Consider the following 26,225-nt stretch of genomic DNA (forward strand, 5'->3'; position numbering starts at 1 on the left):
ATGAAGGAACAAAATAAACAAGAAACTGAATCATTGAAACTCCATATTTAGGCTCTAAGCAGGAATCCTCATCAGGTATTTACTAGGCACCTACTGTGTGATAAGCAGGAACGTCCTACTTGCAAAATGGAGTTAAGTAGTCATAGTAGAAGATTCTCAACCTTTAAGTGAACACAAACTTATGGTAAAATATATATTCAACATAAATAAAACCTCAAGGTGATACTTACATTTTTATTCATGTGCCTTCTAGTTCTTGTCCATATGTACATATCACTTTGCAAAGTTATAATCACAGCATATACACCATTTTGCATCCTTTATTTTTTTTACTAAGGTTCTATTGCACAAATTCTTTAAATTATAACTTTTAACAAATTCATGGAATTCCACTGCATAGATGTGTCACAATTAATCAAAATACTTGTTGAGTAAATGAACCATTTCTCTATCAGACATTTAAATTTGTTCTAATTTTTATTCTTACAAACAACATTGTGATTAATACCTATAACATACAGCATTTTTTCTTCTTTGCTTGGGAAAATTTGTTTCATAGAATATATCCCCCAAAATAGGATCACTGGATTAAAAAGTACCAATCTGTGACTTTTGCCATATACTGCCAAATAATGCTTCAAAAGGCTTTGTGCCAACCTATAAAGCTACGAGCAATAATTATATGTGTGTCTGTCTCAAATAATCATATTAACATTGTTTTCTTTTTGTTTTTGTTGATTCAATTGGTGAAAAGTGTACCTTATTGATATTTGAGTTTACTTGTCTTTACACCTAGTAAGGCTAAACCTTTTTCCAGGCATTTATTTTTGTGATGTAATATGAATATTTTTTACCCATCTACCTCCTAGAGAATACATTCAGCCAACTGGTATGGAGCATCTACCTCACATCAGGCCCCTGTATGCCTTTCTTACTATCAGAAGGAGTTCTGCATAATATAGAACTTAATTATCTTTTCCTATGTACAGTAAATTTTTCATGGCTTACTTTTCATTTTAATTATACTTTTTTTATGATAGAGTTGTATTTATTTTAATGTGTTGATTTATTCCTTGCTGCCTTTTTCTATTATCATATAGCTTATGACATTATTATATATCCAGAGAGTTGATAATAATTCTATTTTCTGTGAACTTTTTTACAAGCTAAGAGCCCCATAAGTATATTGCCTTATATAATAAAATTAAAGGGGCTGGGATTGTGACTCAGTGGTAGAGTGCTTGCCTAGCACGTGTGAGGCCCTTGGTTCAATCCTCAATACCATGTAAAAATAAATAAATAAAATAAAGGTAATATGTCCAACTACAACTAAAAAATAAATATTAAAAAATTTCTAAAAAATAATAAAATTAAAAGCTCTAATCTCTACTTCACCATTCTTGAACTTTGATGTAACTGGCTTCTTTACTAGGAGCACATAATTTAGAAGAAAATATTCAAACAAAATTTTGATTTATCTTCCACATATGCTATATTATATTCAAAATAATTGATTTTTTCACCTAACTTGCTACAAGTAGAAGTGAACCCAAAATAATATTGGTAAGATTACTTTCTCTTTCTCAGGTCAAAGGAAAAAGTCACTGCCTGTTTTTTCTTTGGATTGTTAAAGGGTTAAAGTCCCCAAACTACCCAAGTAGACGCAGACCCTTAGACTAGTAGCAGTGTAAATCTAACATTCTGTGGAACTGCAGAATCTCAAGTCCTACTCCAGACCTCCTGCATCAGATTCTTTACATTAGAATTAGAAAAGTACTGAGGGAGTCCACAGGAATCTTCCAGAATGAACTAAAACACCTGAATCTGCTGATGTTCCCTCTCTTAATCAAAAGTATACCTCCCTTGAAATGCTTGCTTTCAAATCTTATAAAGCATCCCCCTTATAATGAACATCACTCAACATTGTACATCTGAAAATCAGCAAGCCCATCTTCTGAGAAAAAGGATGACCTTTTCTTTGCAACCTCAATTTCATCTATACCTGGAGTTGAAAATTCACATGCTTGCATGAGTAAAACATTCCCTTAATGGCACCTGACCCTTGACCTTAAAGTTATGGAGACTTCAAAGAATGCTGGAGATTATGGCAAACCCCAGAGTCTGTGCAAAAATTAAAACAGTAGCAACTTGGCTCCAGCCTGATGCAGCCAAACAGGAAGGCAGGCTCAATACTGCCAGATCTTCTGATACTGAGAAGAAGCTGAAAAATCTGAATTTTTAAAAATATGAAATCTCTCAATTTTTAAATTCTGGCAATTCAGTTGAAATTTTAAAAGAACACCTCAGTGTGCCAGATCCAGCCCACCAGTTTGAGACCTTGGCTCTAGACTGATAATTTCCAAATTGTTTAAGCCTGTGTAACCCATCTGTGCCGATTTGCATGCTTACTACCAGTGCTCCAGGAAGACAGGTCACATCAATATAAATGGCACACATAAAATCACTATGACTACTGTCTTTTAAAATTTTGTGTTTTGTGAAAATTAAAAACTGCCAAAATCAGTAATGAAAAATGACCATATGTCAGTGATACAAATATTTCCTAGATGTGAAATACGTGTCTAATTAATTAACAATATTGTCATTACTAGAGTACAAATACAGAGTACTCATATTTAGCCCAGCTCATATATGTGTTCAAGTCTGTGTTCCAAATACTTCCATAAACTAAAAGGCAGCCAAATGGAATAATTTCAAGTTTCTGAAATATAAAGTTTATCTAAGATAAATGCTGTTAAGCTTAAAATGGGACACTCAATTATTTTAAAAATATATCTTCCTGTGGAAACTGCAAAGTTCACATTCCCAAACTGTTCAATTATTCCAAACAAACTTTTAAAAAATAGAGTGTGAAAGGCACAGTTTACATTTATGTTCACTTGGGGCATACGGATCCCAGGCACAGCTGCATCCCCAATCATCATCACATACTTTATTATTTTGCACATGCTTATAATAATTGAGATGGCATAAATCAAAGGCTCAAAGAGCCAAGTAGAGAAAGGGAATATTGGGCAATGTAATAAAGAAAAAAATTCAAAAGCAATTTTCAGTTTCCTCATCTGCTAAAGGGAAAATAATGTAAGGATATCCTACACTGGAGGAAATATCAGAACCAAAATATATTATTCTTTTTTGTTTTGAATACCACTACATTTCTGGCCTGGCACATAGTAGGGCTGAATGAATGAATGCATAAAAGGAACAATGAACACAAGAAGCAACTGCATTACTTTTATGTATTTCTGTCACCAGGAAACAGAATTTAAAATAATCCATTTAAGTGACTCATCTGGGAAACTCATTGCTCTAAAAGAAAACCCAAAAGATACCGAATTTTGGTCAGAGTGAAGATGTCTGTTGAGAGCCACAGCCGAAGGGGCCCCAGCAAACTTCCAGCTGCCGGCTGATGATTGGCTCACAGCGGCCCCAGCAACATCTAGCTGATTGGCTCCTCTGCGGTGATGCTCATTGGGCTGTTTCCCTGCCCTTTCAGACCACGGAGCTGCTCATTGGGGGACTTTTTTTGGCTCCGCCCACGTGACCCAGCCAATCGGCCTCAAGAGCAGGAGGATTGTGGGAGGTGGAGAGAAGCTTGTGGGGGAGAGAGAGGCTTGTGGAAAGCCCGTGGTGGCAGTTGAGGCTCTGAGGGTTTTTCCTGAGAGGCTGTTTTGTTTGGCGTGTGTGGTTCTAAAAATAAAGTTAGTTTCTTTTGACAAGTGGCTCCTGATTGTGCCCAGCCAAAAAAAAAAAAAAAAAAAAAAANAGAATGACCAACAGCTTATGTTCAGCTTGCCTTTCAAAGACATGGACAAATTTTCAGGTTTGTTTTCTGCTCTCAACATCTCCCCGTACGGGCCACCAAATGCCACAGTCTGGCTGGGCACAATCAGGAGCCACTTGTCAAAAGAAACTAACTTTATTTTTAGAACCACACACGCCAAACAAAACAGCCTCTCAGGAAAAACCCTCAGAGCCTCAACTGCCACCACCGGCTTTCCACAAGCCTCTCTCTCCCCCACAAGCTTCTCTCCACCTCCCACAATCCTCCTGCTCTTGAGGCCGATTGGCTGGGTCACGTGGGTGGAGCCAAAAAAGTCCCCCAATGAGCAGCTCAGTGGTCTGAAAGGGCAGGGAAACAGCCCAATGAGCATCACCGCAGAGGAGCCAATCAGCTAGATGTTGCTGGGGCCGCTGTGAGCTAATCATCAGCCGGCAGCTGGAAGTTTGCTGGGGCCCCTTCGGCTGTGGCTCTCAACAGATGTCGTGGTATTGTTGGTATTAGAAAACCACTTTAAACACATGTTGAAAAACTTCAATTAAAGTGTTCCATCTTAAGAACACAGCCTTGCACACCTATATCAAAGTTTTCTACTGATGAAGATTGTCAAAGTTGCAGATTGCCGTGGAATTCCTGAGGGCAAACAATGAAGGTGAATTGCCAGATTCCACTAGCTGGCACTTTCAACTAAGTTAACGGGAGGATGTTTTACTTAAGGAAACTAGTTTCTATTTCTGTGGGAAAATAAAAAAAATTAGAGCTGTGAAGTAATAGAGTTAAATCTCTGTGGGGCTGGGATTGTGGCTTAGAGGTAGCGTGTTCGCCTAGCATGCATGAGGCACTGGGTTGGATCCTCAGCACCACATAAATATAAAATAAAGACATTGTGTCCACCTATAACTAAAAAATAAATATTTTTTTTTAAATCTGTGCTCTTTAGAACACTGTGGGATTCCTCAGGGGAAGGGTGGCAAAGTCACAGACTCCTGCTTGAGCCAAACCATTTCTAGTTTGGTTTTCTTTACTGGGGTTAACACTAAGATTTTGGGGGAAGATAGGTTTCTATGGTGTTTTTTTTTTTTTTTTTTAATTTGGAAACACTGTGCTGGGTAAATAGTCATTTATGAAGGATATGGCAGAGTTCAGAGGCAAGGATGAAAAGTCCACCTTGATTTTTACTATTAGCCACTTTAAAGCCCCAGACCCTTGGAAGGACTTCCCACTACAACCAGAATTGAAAAAATAAAATGGGTAAAATTCAAATTAAACATACCTCAAAATTTGCCCTGTTTTTCACTTTTCATGTTTAACATATTGGTGTATCTGAATAGATATACAGGTTGAGTATCTCTAATCTGAAAATCTTAAAAATCTGAAATCTTCTAAAATCAAAACCTTTTTGAGCATAAACATGATATGATACCACAAGGACAAAATTCTATACCTAACCTCATGTTATGTGGGTCAATCAGTGTAGTAAAAATATTTTGAAAATTACCTTCAGGCCATGTGAATATGGTGTATCCAAAACATTAATTATTTTTTAAAATATTTTTTAGTTGTAGATGGACACAATAGTTTTGTTTTATGTATTTATTTTTATGTGGTGCTGAGGATCAAACCCAGCGCCTCACATGTGCTAGGTGTGTGCTCTACTGCTGAACCACAACCCCAGCCCCAAAACATTAATTAATTTTATGTTTAGAATTTGGTCCCATCCCTAAGGTACCTCAAATACTCCAAAATCTGAAATCTGAAACACTCTGGTCTAAAGCTTTTCAAATAAGTGATATTCAATCCATATTTTACAAACTGAGATAGATTCCGCCAGCAGACATAACAAAGGCAATCTAACAAATATCTAATATAACACTGAATGTCTGATAGCTGCATGGGGAAGGGGGAGTGGAAAAGGCAAAAATACAGCAACCTTTTAATGGATGAAACTGCAAATCCTGAATGGTATAATATAGGCAAATGCTACATCCCCTCTTCTAAATGCCTGGGGCACAAAAAAATGAGCAACTATTCCTGCATTGTGCTTGAGTGAGTCATCTTTAAGATTTCCCTTTTTCTGGATCATCACAGAATGTAACTAAGCCACTGTGGCTAAATGAAGAGGACAGAGGATACCTAGCCAATGTATAGTAAATAAAAGTTCTGGGCCATCAGGCTGCTCACACCAATGCAGCAGGGCTGCTCTGAACTTCAGGGCAATTTTTTTTAATTTGCTGGTGCATGTTAATGTGACCCACCAGAAGTACTCTTTGGTGTTTCTATCATGAGATTTTTCAGTGGAAGTCCTACAACTTGTCTCTTTCCACCCTGGACAGAAATATTCCTGATGGTTGATACAGTCAGCACTGGTCTCCAGCAGGAGTCTGCTCCCTTCCATCCTGGTATTTGCTTCATGAAGCTTTCCTGCTCCCTACTGTTCATGCTGCACATAAGCAGGTCTTTATTTTTTAACTAACCTTCTAACAATTTTGTTGTGCCTATCACACTCATTTTTCATGCCCCCAAGTTCAAAGCAAATGAGATTTTCCCTTGAAAAGGCATTTCCCCAGAGAGCTAATATTTAGGGTAAGCAGTGATATTGGTTGGGCCAATTAAAATAAACCTCTTAAACCTCATGTACAAATAAAGCTCTTCGTACAATGCTGCCCCTAACACCACAAATTGCAAGATTGGAGATCAGCATAAGAACCTGTGGCAATTAGTAAAACTTACCTCACACTGGACGTGTGGAGAACAAGATGTATTCGGCAAGGGCTTGGATACCGTTGGGAACAGCTTCCACTTGCCTAAGTTAGGGAAAAAATGAGAATCAAGAGACAAAGTTACCTTTTTAGAATAAAAGTCAGAAATTCTAAAAAAAATAAAGTCAACTTCCTTTGAAATGGCTCATAATAACACATTCTACTTAGTATTTACAACCCTTAGAGTTAACGGAAAACTGCCAAGATGTTCTGCATATTTCTCCAAATGTCTGTTTATCATATAACATTAGCACTGGCAGTGGATCTGGCTCCCTCATTATCAAGCTGTATTAGCTCAAACACTCAGCATTGTTAGGGGAGTGAGCTCATGGCCTATTTCAGTTTTAAATTAACATTTGGCAATCACCCGGGTAATCAAAACAAATGACTCAGTCGTTTAGAATAGATTTATTAGTTGAGCCTTTTTTCTCTTTTAACATCTTTAGAATATTTTGCCACAGGAGGGCTCTGATCCAGCTAGAATGTAGAACACAAGTCACCAGAGGAATATTTAGAGGTGTTGCCATGGAGACGAGGTGCTGTGTGACCACTGAAGTTATCTCCAATCAACAACAGGATTAGGATGCAGGCTAGCAGGCAGGCTCATCTCAGTGTGGATGGCTCTATAGCACTAGGAAACAGGTGTGCCTTCTGTTGTTCCCATCCCTGACACAAATACAGTCCACCATGACACGCTGCCCATAAGCCCATACACATCACCACTTTATGTCTTACACTGCCTAGTGATCACCTCCCTGAGAGCAGGACCCATCTGTTTTTTCACTGTTCTGAACCCACGCCCAGAACAGTACCTGGCACACAGGAGGCTCTCAAGAAGTATCCATGGGAATAGGGCAAATATAAACCAAGGATTTTTTAACCAGGCTTGAAATCCCCACCACCTCACACCAACCATACCCAGGCTGAATATCAAAAAGGCAGTAGTGCATTAGTTATAGATTTAAATAATTTAATAAACTGTACAATAAAGAGTTGGTTCCATTCAATAGGCTAAAGGGTTCCTCTGTTTAAGATATTCTAATGATAACTATCATAATTAAGAATTACTCTTCTGAACTCACAATGTACAAAACTATTAACTATAGGGACAGGGTTCTTGTTGCCAGGTGAAAAGCCCAGTGGAAGACAAATTTGTGCTGATGGTGATTAGCTAACATTCAAATATGTTCATGAAGAGAATGTTTAAAAGTGCCTGAACTCAAAGAAACACCTTCTAGTCTTCCTCCCACCTATACTTAGAGATAATATTTCCATATTCTATCATATAAATAGACATTATTTGTTTCATGCTATAACTCATTTCTACTACATGACTTTTAAGTGTTTTGGTGGCAGGGACAATCTTCCTTTTCTACCTCCCATTACTCAGCATGGAATGTACAAACAAAAGCCCTGTTCAGTCTCCTGTCCCATCACTCATACCCCACTTATATGGAACTTACTGTTTCTAGAAGATGCCACACCCTTGTATGCAGCTGCGACAGGAATGCAGCATGGCACAGCTGTTCACAGCCTGGGTGCCAGAGTCACACTGCTTGGGTTCATACACTGGTCCCAACTCGTATGACCTGCCAAACCTCTATGAGCATCATAATGGCAACCTACCTCACAGTGGCAAAGAGGTAAGCACATTCTATGCCCTTGGCAGTGCCTGCCACAAAACAGGTTCTCACTGAATATTAGATATATAATTATTGATACTCACTGAGTATTCGATATATAATTATTACTACTAGTATAGCAGGCAAAGTATCAGAATGTTATCAGATAATAATTTCATGTGCTTCCACAAACACTTGGCACCCAACTTAAACTACAAAACAAAACTGAATCCCTCACATTCTAGCCTTAGTATCCTATTTCAACTTATTCTTGTGGAATTGATTTTTCCTGGGGGTGGATACAATTTGTACTGTGTTCTACTTGAAGGAATCTGGTTCTCTGCTTAAAGAACCAGCACAACTTCCTTCCTAACATCTCAGCCATGCTGATGCCTTCCTTGCTTTCACTGTCTGCTCCCCAACTCTACAAGTTCTGGTTTGAAGTTGGGGATTACAAGTGGAGAAGGGGCAGGGAAGCTGTCTTCTAATAACCAGACCAGGACTCTGGCTATCCCTTTCAAAGGAGTTCCTTGCATCTCCTGTTCCCTGACACCCTCCAGAGGGCAGAAGAGGGAAAGATCCAAAGGCTGAGGAGGCAAGGCTCTCAAACTGAGGTCCAACTTAGACCCCTGCTAGGGCAGCCTTCCATTCCAGTTTGTGGTTTTCCATCAAGAACCAGTCCAAAGGACAAAAACCTACAGTGAGATCTGAATGCATTTGTGTCTCTGTATCATTTTACTGTCTATATTAATATTAGTTAGGGTTGTGACGTTGAAGACACTCATGGTAGGTATATTTGTGCATACTTCTTAATTTGTAGTATACAACTTTGGTTCTGACCAGACATAATACAAATTGTGTTGTTAATACTGAACAAGTCAAAGAATAAAAACAGAAAAGCAGCCAAACACACTGGGCAAAATGTGATGACAGCAAAGTAATCCAAAATAAAACCCAAACACTTTAGAGTCAGTCATGCTTTAAAATAAATCACGTTAATCTTATCCCACCCTGACAAAACTAATAAGTGAAATTAGAGAAATCATTTATATTATTCCAGCATAAGTCTGTAGCTATTTGTAGTAACCATCCAAGCTTAAATGATCCCCAATCTCCAATCAATTTGGTGAATTATATGGAAAAATAAAATCAAAACAACAGCTATTTGAGTGAACTTTAAAGACCAGTTGAATCAATCAAAATGGATGATCCCCACAGATTTATTGTCTCCTCTAGATTCTTTAAATGTGATTGCCATGGCAACCATTCCTTAATCAGGTCCTTCAGAATATTCTCTCCCACCTAAGAAATCAAAGAATCGGTGAACCCCAAAGATCTTCTTAATTAGGTACACTTGTGATGGTAACAGGCGGTTCAGACTTCTCATTTACCCCACTTTTATTCATTTACCTTATTTGATCTACTATGGGAGTCAGAAACACTGGCGCAAGCACCATTAAAATGACATTTTCAATGTTAATATAAAATGCAATAATAAATACACCTGAGATGGTCACAATTCCTTTAGCAAAAGAACGGACAAAATGGTTCTCACTTAGCTAAATAATGTATTCAAAATAAATGACTGAGGTGAAAGATGCCCCACTTAAATTTTTTTTAGTTGTAGATAGATAAAATACCTTTTTTTTATTCATTTTTATGTGGTGCTGAGGATTAAACCCAGTGCCTCACACATGCTATGCAAGCACTCTACCATTGAGCCACACCCCAGCCCAAGATGCCCCATTTTTAATAATTCCAAAACAATCAAGATCAACAACACAACCAAATCTTTAATAACATATTGACTTAGTAAGTAAACAAAAACCAAAAGGATATTACCACTAACAGAAATAAAATAAAGTACAATTTTGTGTTTTTATACTAAGATAATTTATTTCACACAAGCTCCTACACTTATTTTATAGGACATACTCACAATATTCTTCACAATTTGGAGACAGGTTTTTATCCTTATCTAGTTTGGGAAAAGACCAGTTATATTTTTTAAAGGTATCTACTAGATATACTACACATTTAAACTGGTGATTAGTCCAATATTTTTCCAAGGATTTTGGCAGTTCCTTAAGAACACTAAAATGTGCACAGATTTGCCATTTTTCACTTTGCACTGTTATCTTTTAAAATACTGAATCTGCTTTTGTAGATTTTCAAACTAGACTTTCCTTCTGGATGTGGCATGATCTATAAACTAACAAAAGGTGGAAGGGTGAGCAGTGCCTCCACCATTCCCCAAATACTAAGGGACCCTTTTCCTGGGCCATTTCCAAATCAAACTTACAGAATTTTTTGTCAAGGAAAATATATTTGCTTATTTTTTGCCTGTCATAATAAAACAGTAAGAATATTTATGAATAAAAAAGCAATCAAAAATAAAATAGAAAAAACTAAAATTATCAGGCATTAGGAACAAGTGGGAACAAAGCAAGAACACAAGTCAAATGGTGAAATCCAGCAAGAAAAATGGAGCGACAAATATTTGCTAAAGTCAAAAGGTAAAACCTTGAAATTCTTGTCCTTTGCCCTAATGTTCAATGATGTTTTTGCTTTGTTTTAAAAATAAGGAGATTGATGTTCTTTCGATGACTATTGCGGCAGCTCCCAAATAAAACAAATGATAAAATAAAAATTCACTTAATTGACTGAGAGGCTTGAATTAACCACTGCCAAGTTTACAACTTTCCCACAACTCCAAACATTCTTTCCTTAAGAAAAACAGCATTTTGCCTCCTGACATGACCATGGGTAGCTTTTTAGGTGACTGTAATTCTCTATTTTTATATGACTCATTGTGGACCCCCACCCACAAATTAGAACGATATCAAAACAATAAAGGACAAAGGATTGTAAAGATCCATAAATGACAATTCTGACAGATGCATCCAGAGAATAGTAGCTCTCCCTGAAGTCTGAGATGAACTCCTGAACCAAAGACAGACCCATCATCCCCACAACCCTCACCAAACCCTGCCCATTTTTTCTACAAAAGAACTTTCATACTTTTTTCTTCCCTACAAACTATTTTCTACTGTCTTGGTTTAGTCCATTTAAGGCATAGAGGATGAAGCCATTGTGAGTGGGAATAGGTACCCTTATAAAAGGGCTAGACTGAGAGGATGCAGAATCAAGGCACCATCTTAGAAGTGGAAAGCAGCCCTCACCAGACAACCAAACCTGCTGGTTGATCTTAAGACTTCCCAGCCTCCAGAACTGAGAAATAAATTTATGTCTTATATAAATTACCCATTCTCAGACATTTTGTTATAGGAGCATAAACAGACTGATATAGTGCCCTCCCCCCAATAAAGTTTCCCCAGATGAATCTGATGTGCAGCCCAGGTTAAGAACCACTGACCCAAATTCCTATAGTTCATAGTTGCAAAACTATAGTAGGCATCAGAGTTTCCTGAAGGAGGGGAGGATCTTGTAAAAATACACATGGCTGGGTCCCATCCCCAACATTTCTGCTTCAGAAGGTTTGGAGTGGGGCTCATGAATTTGCATTTCTAATAAGCTCCCAGGTGATGTTCATGAAGCTGGCCCAAGAACTCCACTTTGAGAAAAACTGATCTATACTCATCAGTTGTATAATTATACAGTATAAACATATGTACCATATACATATAATAGTAACTACTACATATACGGTTTGAGTATCCCTTATGTGAAATATTAGGGCCAGAAGTATCTCAGATTTAAATTTTTTTCAGATTTTAGAATATTTGCATACACTTTACCATTTGAAAGTCCTTAATCTGAAATCTAAAACGCTCCAAAATCCAAGCATGTAGGGATGTTCAACCCATACGATCCATTTGGCAAAAGAGAATGGGCCACTTTATGGAACCTCTTCCACATTTTTTTATGAACCAAGCTACAGGGTATCTTAGAGATGATCTAGTCCAATTCCCTTTTTATAAACTGAAACCCTGAGTAGAGAATTGATTTGCCCAGAGGATCAGATGGTTTGTGGCAGAACTCTGGCTAGGATTCAAAATTGCCGATTCTCCTCACTACCATCACCCCACCCAGTTCAATATACCCTCTACTACATCTTTGATGCTTCTCTAACAGCTTCTCAGAGTGAACATTCCTTGCTTGAAGTGATCACAATGTTTTAATATTCCCCACAGCATCTAGCCCACCCAACAACGAGCCTTGAACATTAGGGTGAGCACTTCATAAACATTTGTTGATTAGATTTTATGAAGTACTTAGCCCCATACTTGTCAAAGCTGAGTCTGGCACTCTGTGAACCATTCCATTATGCCATGCCAAATGGGCAGCTCTGCTTCAATCAAATGGCCATAGAATAAATCCTTCACATCAGCGTGCATGCTGCCATTATCTGCTATAAGGACAATGATAAACACATAAAGAAAAATTATGGGGGTTTTAAAAGTAGCACGAATGATAACCAAGTTTATATGGTAACACAATTCAACTTTCATGTTGTATATGTCAGATAACCTTCACAAAGTACCTACAGACCATTTTATACCTAACAAACCACAGCAGTAAAAATTTGAATGTTAGAAAATTATGAAGTACAGTGTGAAGCTCTGGTAGTTTAAATACTTTGGTCAATGTTTTTCCAAGCTGAGGCCCTCCTTATTCCTTAACAGATAATTAAAAATATAACTGGAATAATGTTAAAAAAAAGTAGAGGAAAGGGAAAATTAAAAATGACAAAATGGGGTTAGGGTTGTGGCTCAGTGATAGAGTGCTTGCCTAGTGTGAAACACTGTGTTTGATCCTCAGCACCATATAATAAACATAAATAAGCAAAACAAAGGCATTGTGTCCATCTACAACTTTAAAAAGTGCCAAAATGTAAGCAAGAAGCAGGTTGGTGAGTAGCAAGGGGGTAAGATGCTGCTGTCATACACCCAACCCCAAAACCATCATCACTATGCCTCCCCAGTCCTTCCAAGTACAGTCAGCCCTCTATATCCATAGGTTCTACATCTACAGATTCAACCAACTGTAGATGGAAAATGTTCAAAAAGATTGCATCTGCACTGAACATGTACGGACTTTTCTTATCATTATTCCCTGAACAGTATAACAACTGTTTACATAGCATTTACACTGTATTAGCTACTTGAAATTATCTAGGGATGATGTGAAATATACAGAAGGAAATGTGTAGGTTCTGTGCAAACACTGAACCATTTTATGTAAGGGACTTAAGCATCTGGAAATTTTGGTATCCAAAGCAGGGAAGGGGGGTCGTGGAACTAATCTTCCAAAGATGCTGAGAGATAACTATACTTCCAGCAGCCAGGGAATATGACTCTGCTGCGCCTCATGTGTAACTTAGCCTATCTCTACCTGTGAAACAAATGCATTCTGAGTTGGCCAGATCATTAGTTTTGCCATATTTCTGATTCGCAGGAACTGCTGTCAAGACAAGTCAGTAAAAGAACTTGGTATCAGCTGTGAAGGTGAATAAAAGGAATGTAGTGGTGTCGCCACCATTTGTCTCACCACTGCCATCAAGTGACTGGCTCTTGGCTCCTGAACTGGAACCCCCAGTCTCCATCATAGACTGTGACTCAAGGCAGAGGCTATTTTGGTCACCCCTTTGTCCTTCTCCCTATTAAAATCTGTTGCTTCTAACACAGGTAGTGCCACATATAGTAACCAGGCAAGCAGTGAAATTAAAAAAAAATAAATAAAACTTTGTCTAATAACAGATATAACAAGATTTTATATATTATATGTTATACATTATATACCTAATACATATATTATGTATATATAATATACATACATATATATGATCCATATATAAAGAATTACTTCCAAGGTACAAAATAAAATTTAATAATTTAAACAGAAGTGTATTCTAAAACCAACTCCTCCATTTATTAGTATATTTTCAGACAAATATATGAACTAAGAAGTTTTCTCCCCTGGGTCTTACCACATACCTGATGGGGTACATTTCATGGATACCTACTTTAAATGCTCATTACATTCTTGGTTACCCCTTTGTCTTGTAATGACAACTTGTCATTTTTTTCTCTCCCTCTTCCAGGGATTTTCACATCACCACAACATCTGTTTGTTTCCTTTCTCAGTTTCAATGGCCCTCATAGACCCAGTCACCGCCCTTACTACCATCTACCACAGAATGCTGGGGTTTTTACAATATTTTTTTAGTTGTAGTTGGACACAGTACCTTTATTTTATTTATTTATTTTTATGTGGTGCTGAGGATTGAACCCAGGGCCTCACACGTGGTAGGTGAGCTCTCTACTGCTGAGCCACAACCCCAGCCCTAGAATGTTGTTTTTATAGCCAACTCAGAAAAGCAATACATACTTGTGGTTGCTCCTCAGAGTTACCCAGTTCAATATATAAAAACCACTTACATTAGCACCTATAAAATCTTAATCTTGTCACACACATTTACAGTAGAGCTGGCGATACTAACTGCATGGAGGTACTCGTGTCACATGTCACACAACAGCCTTGGGCCCAAAGCAATCAAACTGACCTGGATATTAGTTCAGGGATACGGGATACTGCTGCTAGTGATACCACAAATGCTAGGGTCAAAAAAAGGCTCACTGGCTTGAAGGGCAGGAAAGTGACCGATCAAGAGTGGGATTCCACTTCACTGCAAAGATGGCATAATGTCCCAGTGGGTGGCAGACAAAGAAAGTCCCAAACCAGTGTTCACAGTGATACTTCCACTGAGTACTGTACCACTAGGCAATATTTGACAATACTGGCTAGCTCTTGTGGGATCTCGTACCTTCCCCTTCCAGGAGCCTATATCATAAGTTATGTCACTTATACTGAAAAACAAACACCAGACTTTATAAGGTAATAAGAAAGACGCCTGTTAGAGTCTGTAAACAAGTCAAAATAACACCTGGCATTTTGCCAGGGGAATGTTAGAGTTCGTAAACAAGTCTGGATGGTGCCTGGCAAAATGCCAGAGGGAGTGGTTTGAGAAGTAACAAAAGTGAGCCATTAAGTGTGGAGCATCCTTATTGGTTGACTAATGTATCTAGTTTATGCTAATTAAGATAAGCTATGTGGAATGTATAAATACCGCTCCTGTCCTACAATAAACGGCTCCCACTCCTGCTGTATCAACGTACACAAATTATTCGTCACCCCCCGGTTATTTTGCCCAGCCAGCCGGACTGCGGCAGACGCCTTACATGTTCTTTGTATTCCTGAAACCCAAACAAATGGAGGGATATTGTTGGTTTTTGTTTTGTTAACATACTTTGTGAAGCTTTCATGTTACAGAAAAACTGAATACAAGGTACTCACAGTTTCTATAAATCTCCTCAACACTTCCCTCTCAGTTTCTCCTATTATTAACATCTTGGATTGGTGTAGTACATTTGCCACAAATATTAATGTTATTACACACTGAAGTCCATAGTTTGCATTAGGGTTCAATCTTTGTGTCAAACATTTTCTGGGTTTTGACAAATGTTAAAGGGGTTTTAAATACCTGTACAGGACATTCTGGGGAACAATAAATCCCCATGCCTTGAGACCATTTTAATTGCTTTAGCTTTGTCAAAGGAAGTTATCATGTAATCATTCATTTATTTTTAGCAATCTATGGTGTCAGAGAACTATGATAACATAGCCATCAAAAACATTCTACTTTGATTATTCAAAATCTGTCTTTTCACAATTCTCCAACTTCTAGTATGGCTCCAAACTTAAAAGGTATCTGAAAATTTGATTGGATCACAAAATGAAAAGTAAGAAATATAGACACCAAGATGCTATCTGACATGTTAGAATCAGTTTGCTGCCAAGTCTGGAAATGCTGATAAAAAATGGATTTGTAATAAAAAAAGCAGAGCAGTTTGAGAGAAGTAGCATCAGGAGACAGGAAATACAGAGGACAAAAGTTAGGGAAGGAAGAAAGAACAAACAGAAACAGTAGCTATCAGGAATGGCAGAATGAAACTAGATACAGGCCAGAGCAATAGCAATGAAACAGTCAAGTTTTAGCCTTTTAATTTTTTGAGGGGTGAGAGGGAAAAGGACAAGCTGTATGTGTATGTGTGTGCGTGTGTATGTGTGTGTATGTGTAGGTGGAGGTACACATACACTGCCATGTACCGCATAACATTTCAGTCAATGATGGACTGCAGCATATATGACAGTGGTCCCATAAATTATAATAGAGCTGAAAAATTCCTATTACCTAGCATTTTGTTTTCTATGTTTAAATTCACAAATACTTCCCATTGGGATATGATTGCCTATAGTACTAAGTAAGTAAAATGCTGTGTGGGTTTGCAGCCTAGGAACAACAGACTTTACCATATAGCCTAGTAATCAATAGGCTTCACCATATAGCCATGTAGTAAGCTGTATCATCTAGGGTTGTATAATATGCTCTTGTGTATGTACAATGTTGAAATCGCCTAACAACATATTTCTAAGAAAACAGACCCTTTATTTAGTAATGTATGACTTATAGATGGTTTTATCTTAAAAGCAAACATAAAGCAAAATTGAGATTATTTTAGTTTTTCCTGCTTTTAGAAGATTTGACATCTCACTGAACTTGAGAATTACATATTCTTCTCTCCTGTTTATCAGAATTGTTTCTTTCTTAGCTGTAATTTCCCTTCAATCCAAGTATGTAATGAGACAATCTGCTAAGCAGTTTACTTGAAAGCAATTAGGAAAAGATTCTAGAAAATCAACACCTAGAAATCTTTTGTAATATTATTTTATTTTAAACATAGAGAATAATATTGCATTCTGAAAGCCATGCATGATGGTATACAACTGTAATCCCAGCAACTTGGGAGGCTGAGGCAAGAGGATTGCAAATTCAAGGCTAACTTCAGCAACTTAGTGAGACTGTCTCAAAATAAATTTTTTAAAAGGGCTGAGGTGTGTACCTCAGTGTTAGAGTACCACTGGGTTCAATTCCCAGTACCACAAAATAGTGGTATGGGGCTGGGGATGTGGCTCAAGCGGTGGCGCGCTCGCCTGGCATGCGTGCGGCCCGGGTTCGATCCTCAGCACCACATACAAACAAAGATGTTGTGTCCGCCGAGAACTAAAAAAATAAATATTAAAAAATTCTCTCTCTCTCTCTCCCCCCCCCACTCTTTCTAAAAAAAAAAAAAAATAGTGGTATGTATTTGTGTATATGTGTGTGAGTATTTTAGACATAAATCCAGTCCTTGTATAAAGGAGAATTCACAAAATTTTCAAAGCTAGTTCGAAAAGTGACTCTCACACAAAAGCAGATCAGTGGGATCCTGAGGACAAGGAAAGAGGGAAAAATATACTACAAAGGGGGCACAGGGAAACTTTGGGAGACTAAAAAACTGCATATCCTAACTATGGCACTGGTTTTGTGGATATATACATCTGTCAAAACTCATCAAATTGAAGGCATTAAATGGACACAGTTTATACATAAATAATGCTAAATAAATATTTTTAAAGTAGCTCTAACAAAGGCCAGCTGTTTTTAAGTACAAACTTTTACCACTTCATATTAGTTTGACTGCTTGGTTTCTTTCTTTAGTATGATTAGTTGTGCTTACTATATTGGAAAGTTCCTTTCCATTTATTCCTTAAGAGGTAGAGCTGGGCTGGGGTTGTGGCTCAATGGTAGAGTACTTGCCCAGCACATGGGAGGCATTGGGTTCAATCCTTAGCACCACTTAAAAATAAATCAATAAAATAAAGGTATTGTTTCCATCTATATAAATTCCATCTATATAAATTTAAAAAGAAGCAGAGTTTCTTGTGGCCCAGAAGGCAACTGGTCTAGGGTTTGATAACTTGCATTTATCTTAGTATCTGGAGGTATAGGATTGTTAAGACACTTTATTAAAGGACCTTTTTGGCTGGGTGCAGTGGCACATGCCTGTAATCCCAGCAGCTCTGGAGGCTAAGAACAGGAGGATCATGAGTTCAAAGCCAGCCTCAGCAATGACAAGGTGCTAAACAACTCAGTGAGACACTGTCTCTAAATAAAATACAAAAAACAGGGCTGGAGATGTGGCTCAGTGGTTGAGTGCCCCCGAGTTCAATCCCTGGTACCAAAAAAAAAGGGGGGGTGGTCTTTTTGGATTCTGACTGAGGACTTCGATTATTTTATCATTTTCAGCATTTAAAACTACAACTATTTATGGGGTACTTCTTAGAAATTTGTGTGAAAAAAACATTTTGTTAATTTGAAAACCTAGACCCATGACTATGACTTATCAATATAAAAAGTTGTGGGCTTTATAGTTTACACGTGTGCCTCTCTTTGTGCGTATAATCCTTAAGTCTTTGAGAAACCTTGAGGGGAACTCATTATTTTAGTTCTACTGGACACATGAAAGTACATATGATTGATTATACTTATAGGCAGATGCTAGCAATCAGCTTCATAAACAGGAATGGCATATAGAACTAGGCCTGTCAGAGTTCATTGAAAGACCAACCCTTAATGTCATCCTAATAAATCAGACATTTTAAATCTGACAGAAGCCAAGTAGCCTTAACCACACTCTAAAATTGAAGGCAAGTGAAAAGACTTATTAACTAATCAAGTGGACAGATTTAGTTTCGTACTTTCCTTATCAAAACAACTTTGCCAATAAAACCTCTGCATTCCTAGCTATCCTTAATATAGAAAAGTAAATTTAAAACCTTGTGGCTATTACAAATATTCTGGTTAGGATACATATGGAACATTTTGTGTCTTGAAATATGTGTAACATTTTATGTGGGTAAATAAAATATAAATTTGACAAGCAGTAAAGTGATGATAAGAATTATCATTTCAATTGTTCTTTCCTTTCACTAGCTTTAACTGTGTTTGAAAAAAATTGTCCACATCCATCTTTATTTGTGCATTTTATGTATAAAGTAGTTCAAACATGAGGTACATGTACATCTCAATGGTTTAAATTTGGAGGAAGATCCATTTTTAGTAGAAAATAGAGTATACCATAGGAAGCTGAGAAGAGCTGACTACTTACCGGTGATGTACATATTTATTAGCAAGCAGTAATGATGAACAGGGACAAAAATTGTTTTCAAAACACACCCCCTAGGCAAAGGAACAATGTTCTCATTTGTTCAAATAGTAAGCCCTTATCAGTGAGTATCCTATTCATTATTCCACATAGCTTTAGCATTTCGGGGACCCTGGCAGTAAGAAAGAAAAAAGGCAAAGTAGACAAAAGAAAAGGACCCAGAGAGCTACATAAAGAAATGAAGAGGAACAAGGCATAAGGGAAGGAAAGCTAAGGAAGTTTTATTAAAAGAGTGTAAGATTAAAATAAGTGTTATGTGTACATGTGTATGTTTTAATGACACTGTACTGCCAGCATTTGCTATAATTTAACTTTCTATCCAGATTTCCAAAAATGCAATCTTTAAAACCCCTTTCCCACAATTTCAACAGACATCTCATTTTATAGAGCAATAGTCCAAATAGTGGTTTTCCAGGTTACCATGTCTAAAGACTCTTAAAGTCATCTTTCATTTTCATACTTGATATGCCTTTGTACTTGTCCCAGAAGCCAGGGGAAATTAAAGTGAGGGCTAGATGAAGGCAAGAAGTTCACTATCACTAATGTTCAATTTCAATTCAGCAAGTGATATGAAAAATTCCTGAACAGCTCACAATTGTTTTGATCATTTTCTAAAATTAAGATGTATTTGGGCTTTTGGTATCCTTCAATACAGTTAATATACTTCCACCACAAAAACTTATTCTTTTTGAGGGGTGAGCCACCAGAAAGTTCTTGTTTATGAAAAGTATTTAACTGCAAAACACAAACTGACCTGTGTATAGAGAAGAGCAAAAAATCCAAACTGCAAAAAAATTTAATCTGGAACCATGACACATTATATGACCTTGATTCAGGTGCTTGACCTCATTCAGTCTCTTGTTTCCTCTTCTGTAAAATGAAGGGAAGGATGGGGACAACCCCTTCTAGCACTGTATTTCTATTAATCAAGTTGAAAGAGGAGAAATGTGAAGAAGCCAACCTTAAGCTTCTTTAGATAGATGTCACAAGGAAGCCATAGTGTGGTTCTCTACCTCCCTGGCAGCTTTTCCATTTCACTCACATTGTGATCATGACTCTATCTAGATATGCAGCAATGATTTGAAACCTCTTTTGGTAGTCTCAAGAAACCTTAGAATACATTTATAAATTGGATACTTTGTAATGATATTGAGTCCACCATTAAAAAATGACTTCATTTTGAAGATATACAAAATATTGTCACTAATTTGTCACTAAGGGTGTGGATTATGCCTGATTTTCCTTTTCTTATTTAGGGTTTTCTACACTTTCTGCATTTACCTACAATGAAAAAGTACTACTATTATCGTTGAAAAATTAGATTTTCCAAAGAATGTGTTCAAGTTTTGCCAGATCCCTCAAATATACTCGAAAATCAGTGGGGGGTAGGCCTGGGGATGAAGTTCAACTGTAGAGAAGTCGGCCCTGGGTTCCATTCCCAGTGTCACAAATAAATTAAATAAATAAATAAAGTAAAGCCAGTGGGTGGGGGATACAAAATCAGGCAGCATCACCACGTGTGTCTATACACAGCAGTTGATTACCCAAATAGCTGAGTGCTACAGTCAGAATCAGGACATTATTATTATAATCAGAATCTATAGCTCACAGTCCAATGTGGAAATCAAAACATGCATTTTATCTAAATAACAGTTTTTCTTTGCAGCATTCTGGCCCTTGAGAATCATGGTTAAAATTCCTTTCCAAAGTAAATGAAATGAAACATGAGGTCCATTTTTTGCATGTGCTTATGTGTGTGCGCGCACACACACACGCTTTCCAGACAAAATGTGATTATTATTGGACTTTTAAATTTTTTTCTTCTTTTTATGCTCTAAAACAAAACACATAAAAAGTTAAATATTTAGCTTTCAAACAAAACACCCCCATATAGATACACACATATCAATCTGATGATGTTTATTATCAAAACAACTTCTATAGCAAATACGCACATTTAAATTGTGTAAAAAGAATTCAAAATGAAATACTGTCATTACTGAGTTCTATATAACAGTTCTAAGGAAAGCAGAAGGTGAGCTTCTGAAAGGATATAAACACTGGTAACTTCCAGATTAAAGGCTATCAAAGCACTGCCTGAAATTTTCAGGTAAGAAAGAAAATGAAGATCTCTTAAAAAAAAAATTCCATGGTGAATACAATTCTCATCAGTTGAGAAAAGTACAGAAATTTACCTCTCTAGTCTCTATCTGAATACAGCAAAATCCATTGTTGACTACATATTACCTCTGAAATTACCTTTTACTCCACTCTCACCACCAGGCTCCTCAACTCACCACCAATCTTTACAGCAAGTAGCAAGACAATGACTTAGTCATGGGACATCAATTCAAATCCCAACTCTGTCACTTATAAATTGTGCAGTCTAATCTTCCTCCCTCTCATCTGTAAATTGTGCATCATAACTACCATGCAGAGTTTCTATGAGGATCAAATTAGATAATTGGTGTAAATTCAACCAGTATACTTTATGGAACTACAGCAGGCATTCAATTAATGTTGATCCCCCTTTACCCCTTCTCCTGCCACTTACTCCAAGATTGATCAAATTTAACATTCATGATTTTAATTACTCTCAACAAAGCTCAATGGTATATAGGACATGCAGCAATTTTCACTTTAAGTAAGATTTTGAATGGTGTATGCCACAAGGGAGACAGTATGAAATTGTGCTCAAAACCGTAACTTGAGAGGACTAAGTAATCTTAATTTTGGTCTCTATTTCCAACCTTGAGAGCTGTGAGACCTAGGGAAATTAATTTTACCTCTCTGAACCCAGTTCTTCACTTGTAAAATGAAGAGAATAGACAATGTATACAAGCTTCTGGCACACAGTGCCATAAATGGTAGCTGTTGTTATTCTAATTTTTCAGATCAGTGTGCAGGACTAGTCACTTTTAAGACTAGCCAAGTGAGCTCAGCCAAGTACTCAGTCACATGAACACACTGTTATTGTTCTCTACTCTCCTGAGTTATGTTTTACTGCATTTTGTAGAGGAAATTACATCAACCTTGGCTTCATTGACATTTCATTACTTCTTTGTTGTGGGGTGCTGCCCTGTACATTCTAGGATGTTTAGGCAGCATCCCTGGCCTCTACCAACTAGATGCCAGTAATTGCATCTGGCAAAAATGTCTCCTGGATACTGTCCAAAGACTCCTGTGTGGCCCAGTCCCCCGGTGGAAAAAAAATCCCTGGTCTAACATGATCCACACACAGGGGTATTCTCTAAGATCTCAGGAGGTAACCTTGCAGAAAAATCCAAGGTTTAATTGAGCTATTACTTAGTACTATTTACTCTTCTGGGCTTCATCATGTATTATTATCCATAATTCAAACCTTGCCACAGAAAAATAATATGTGGGGGGAGGCTTGGTCTGAAGTCAGAACATGCTTTAAATCACAGGAAGGGATGCTGGCTATTCACTTTTCACTACTCTTATTCTATATAGTGACACAAAGCTGAATTTTAAAAAATCTGTTATGTCCATTTGCTTTATATAAAATTTATCTTTACATACACATTGTGTATGTAAATCAAATTACCACTCTATACCCCATAAATATGTACAATAATGTGTTGATTAAATATTTTAAAAAGAAAGAAAAGAGCATACAATTCAAGATAACTTATACACCATGTTACAGTTTTCCCTCATTATGAACATGGGATCAGTTCCAAAACACCCTATGTATACCAGATTCCAGATGCCCTTGTGTAAAATGACATAGTATTTGCACATAACCTATACACATCTGCCTGTATACATCCTGTGTGCATCAAATCATCTCAATTACTTAAAATGCCTAATATGATGTATATTCATGTAAATGGTTGTTATATTGTATAGGGAATAATGACAAGAAAAAAACTGTAAATGTTCAATAGAGATGTGATCTTTTTCCCAAATAATTTTAATTGTTGGTTGGTTAAATCCAAGGATACAGAGGGATCAACTGTATTACCTAAAACAAAAAAAGTATGTCTTTGTTGGGAAGGTGAGGCGGAATTTATGCAGTGAATAAGTCGCTAGAAAGAAATGACTTCACTATTTGTGTCCTTGAAGCATGTTAAATGTGTATACAATTACTACATTAATGTCCAAATGACCCCAGACATCTCTCGATTACTCACAATAGATTCATTGTCCATTTTTTTGTTTTAATAAACACACCAGAAAGGCAGGAGCCATTTTTTATCCACTGTGTATGCCCACACCTAGTACGAGAGCCTCCACCAGAGGTAACTCAGTAAATGTTTGTTGAATAAACGAATGGTCATACATATACTCTTACTTAATTAAGTACTCTGTTGACACACACATACACACACACATACACACACACAAAAAAAATCTTTCTTTGCTTTTGTGCAACAGGAGCTGAAAGACCTCTTAAGAGAAAATAATTACAATCTACTCCCTTTTACCCCAAATCCAAAGTGAATAGTTCAATTAAAAAAAAAAGTGTAGGCAAAAGTTGGGGAAAGCAGCCAAATAGATAAGGCCTAAAGTTCAAGCAAGCAGGAACATTTGTTCAACTCCCACAAGGTTATAAAAGCCAATGTTGCTGGCACCAGGGGGAAAAAAGGGAGGGGTGGGGCAGAAGGGAACCCAGAGGTGGAGAGAAGGAAAACAGGGATCAGTCTCAGGAGATTAGTTGCCATTCCTTCAATAAATGGCTATATTTCTAAACTGTTCAAACTTCAGAGGTGAGGGGGATTTTCTCACACAAAGCCTTGACTTACAAATTACTTTTCCAAGGGACATTGGCAAAATCTTTGAGAATGTTTAGAAAGATCATTTGATCATACTTTTGCTAATTTCTGAAATTCCTTTGTATTTTTCCCTCATATCCCATGGGGAGAGCAACAGGTTCTCAAGAAAACAGGTAAAAGACATTCCCTTTACCCCTTCTTAAGGCCCACTTCCCACCAACATGTTGGTCTTCATAAAATATCTTAACATTTTCAGCATTTTATTCCTCAGAAGGCAAAAAAATTGGACCTGTATTGCAAAACCATGTTATTTTTCAGATGGTTGTGTTTGTACAGAATGCAAATCAGACTAGCAATGGTACATACAACAGCATAAATAAATGCATTTTCACCCATCTTTGTAACCCAAACTCTATTTTCACTTTAATGTTTTTAGAAAATTATCTTTTTCAAGTGACCTATTGCCCCGATATTGTACAAGAGGAATTTTACCAATTTAAATCTTTTTAAGTTTCACTCAAAGATCTAGACTTGCTTGAAAAAATATTTTCCTTTTCCAAAAATTAAATATCAGAATGGTAACCTAGAATTTTAAAGCACCATATAAGGTTACAGAATCTATATGGTAGTCTTAGACTATGTACTTACTGTGAGGTGGTTTGGGAAAATCATGACCTAAGTAGCTGACCAATTTCCTGTTGCATAAAAATTATATTTGCCCTTAAAAATGTTAAATAAGCAATTTTAAAGACCAAAGGTAAAGACTAGATTGGAACCTTATGTAACCAAAATGCAAAAGCATTATTGCTCCACCACATTAAAGGCCGATGTCTTTTTAATATGGATTCTTCTTAAGTAACTATAAGCATGGGTTTCCAAAGGCAAAGCTACCATCCCAGAAGCCCTTGCTTCTTCAGTATAAGGAACCAGGAGGACCCCAATGCCATTCCTGAGGATGAGCTCGGGTGCTAAAGCTTTACAAAATTCCAAGGGGCCTATAATTCAAACTTGTGCTATTCTACAAATGTTCACATTTCCAAGGAACAACATTAACATTTACATTAAAACTGTCTTAATCAAGATATCGAAAAATATTCCTGGTGTTCTATAAGCTTGCCATATATTTGATAACCCAGAGAAGAATTACAAGCAATTACAAAATGATGGCTTCAATTAGGAAAACTGGATCTGTTCCAAATTCAAATCAAAGGGGGCTCAGATAGTCCCGATGGAATAATTTAAGTGAATAATACAGGGGATTTCCAGCAAAGACATGCGTTTATCCTACTATTTCTCCTCTTCTGAAAGCCAAGAAAAATGCTACAATGATGTACCTCTTACCCTTCAGGAAATTCAAGAACCAAACCTGCTATCCCGTTAATAGACCTTGTTCTCTCCTTTTCCCAAGGGGGTCTCCCTAGTACAGGGTTTTTATTGTAAAGGGCAACCAAAACAAACCTGAGAAACTTGCCTAGCCCCAAACGCAGAAAATAATATAGCACTGAACACGAACCACACACAGCGTTTCCCTTAGCCTCGCTGATTTTCAAATCTCTACCTACTCCTGGAAGACTAAGAGGCCCAGAAGAATGGAAGAGAAAGAGAAACTTCGAAAGCAGAAACCTTTCCCCCAGAACCTAGATTAGACGGCACCTTGTAGGGATTTCAAGCTTTTTGAGACTGAAAGGTCACACCCTGCGGTTTTGCAAACCCACCTTCTAAGGCTCAACCCGGTGACACAACCTTAATCTTGGCTTCTCTAGGTTCCACGCTGGATTTGAAATTCCCCACTCTTCCCACCCCCATTTCCCCAGTCCCTGCCATCCCCTTGAAGAGCAGAACCACAGCGGGCCCTCCCCCACTCCTCCACGCTCTCTGCACCCCACCCCCACTCCTTCCACCCCACCCCCAGCATCCCCGACGAGAAAGCCACAGCTAGCCCCCTCACTTCCATTCCCTCTCATCCCCACCCGTTATCCCCATGGAACAAACCAAGGGATGTCCCCCACCTCCTACCCCTCCCAACAGCCGCCATCCTTGATGGGGAAACCAAGGGAGCCCCGACTTCATATTCACCCTCCCCCCACCACCCGGGTAGCTATCTTTGAAAAAACCAAAAGGTGCCCCCACCTAGCCCGACTCCCACTGCCCGCCAACCTTGGTGAGAAACACCAGGACCACGTTCACTCCCTCCCCATCTCCACCCCCCAGAGGAAAACGTGGAGAGAGCCCCT

The 26,225-nt window shown here is 37.7% G+C and overlaps 1 protein-coding gene across 1 annotated transcript in view; it reads right to left on the reverse strand.

Annotated features, from left to right (window-relative positions):
- Positions 1 to 26,225, reverse strand: part of Fhl1 (four and a half LIM domains 1) — a 76,556-nt gene that overhangs the window by 31,745 nt on the left and 18,586 nt on the right. The window contains exon 2 of the mRNA XM_048797032.1: positions 6,533 to 6,606. The gene's annotated coding sequence lies outside the window, so the exon portion shown is untranslated. The remainder of the gene's footprint in view (positions 1 to 6,532; positions 6,607 to 26,225) is intronic.

This window comes from Marmota marmota, unplaced genomic scaffold (assembly GCF_001458135.2).
Source record: "Marmota marmota marmota unplaced genomic scaffold, marMar, whole genome shotgun sequence".
Taxonomy (NCBI): Eukaryota; Metazoa; Chordata; class Mammalia; order Rodentia; family Sciuridae; genus Marmota; species Marmota marmota.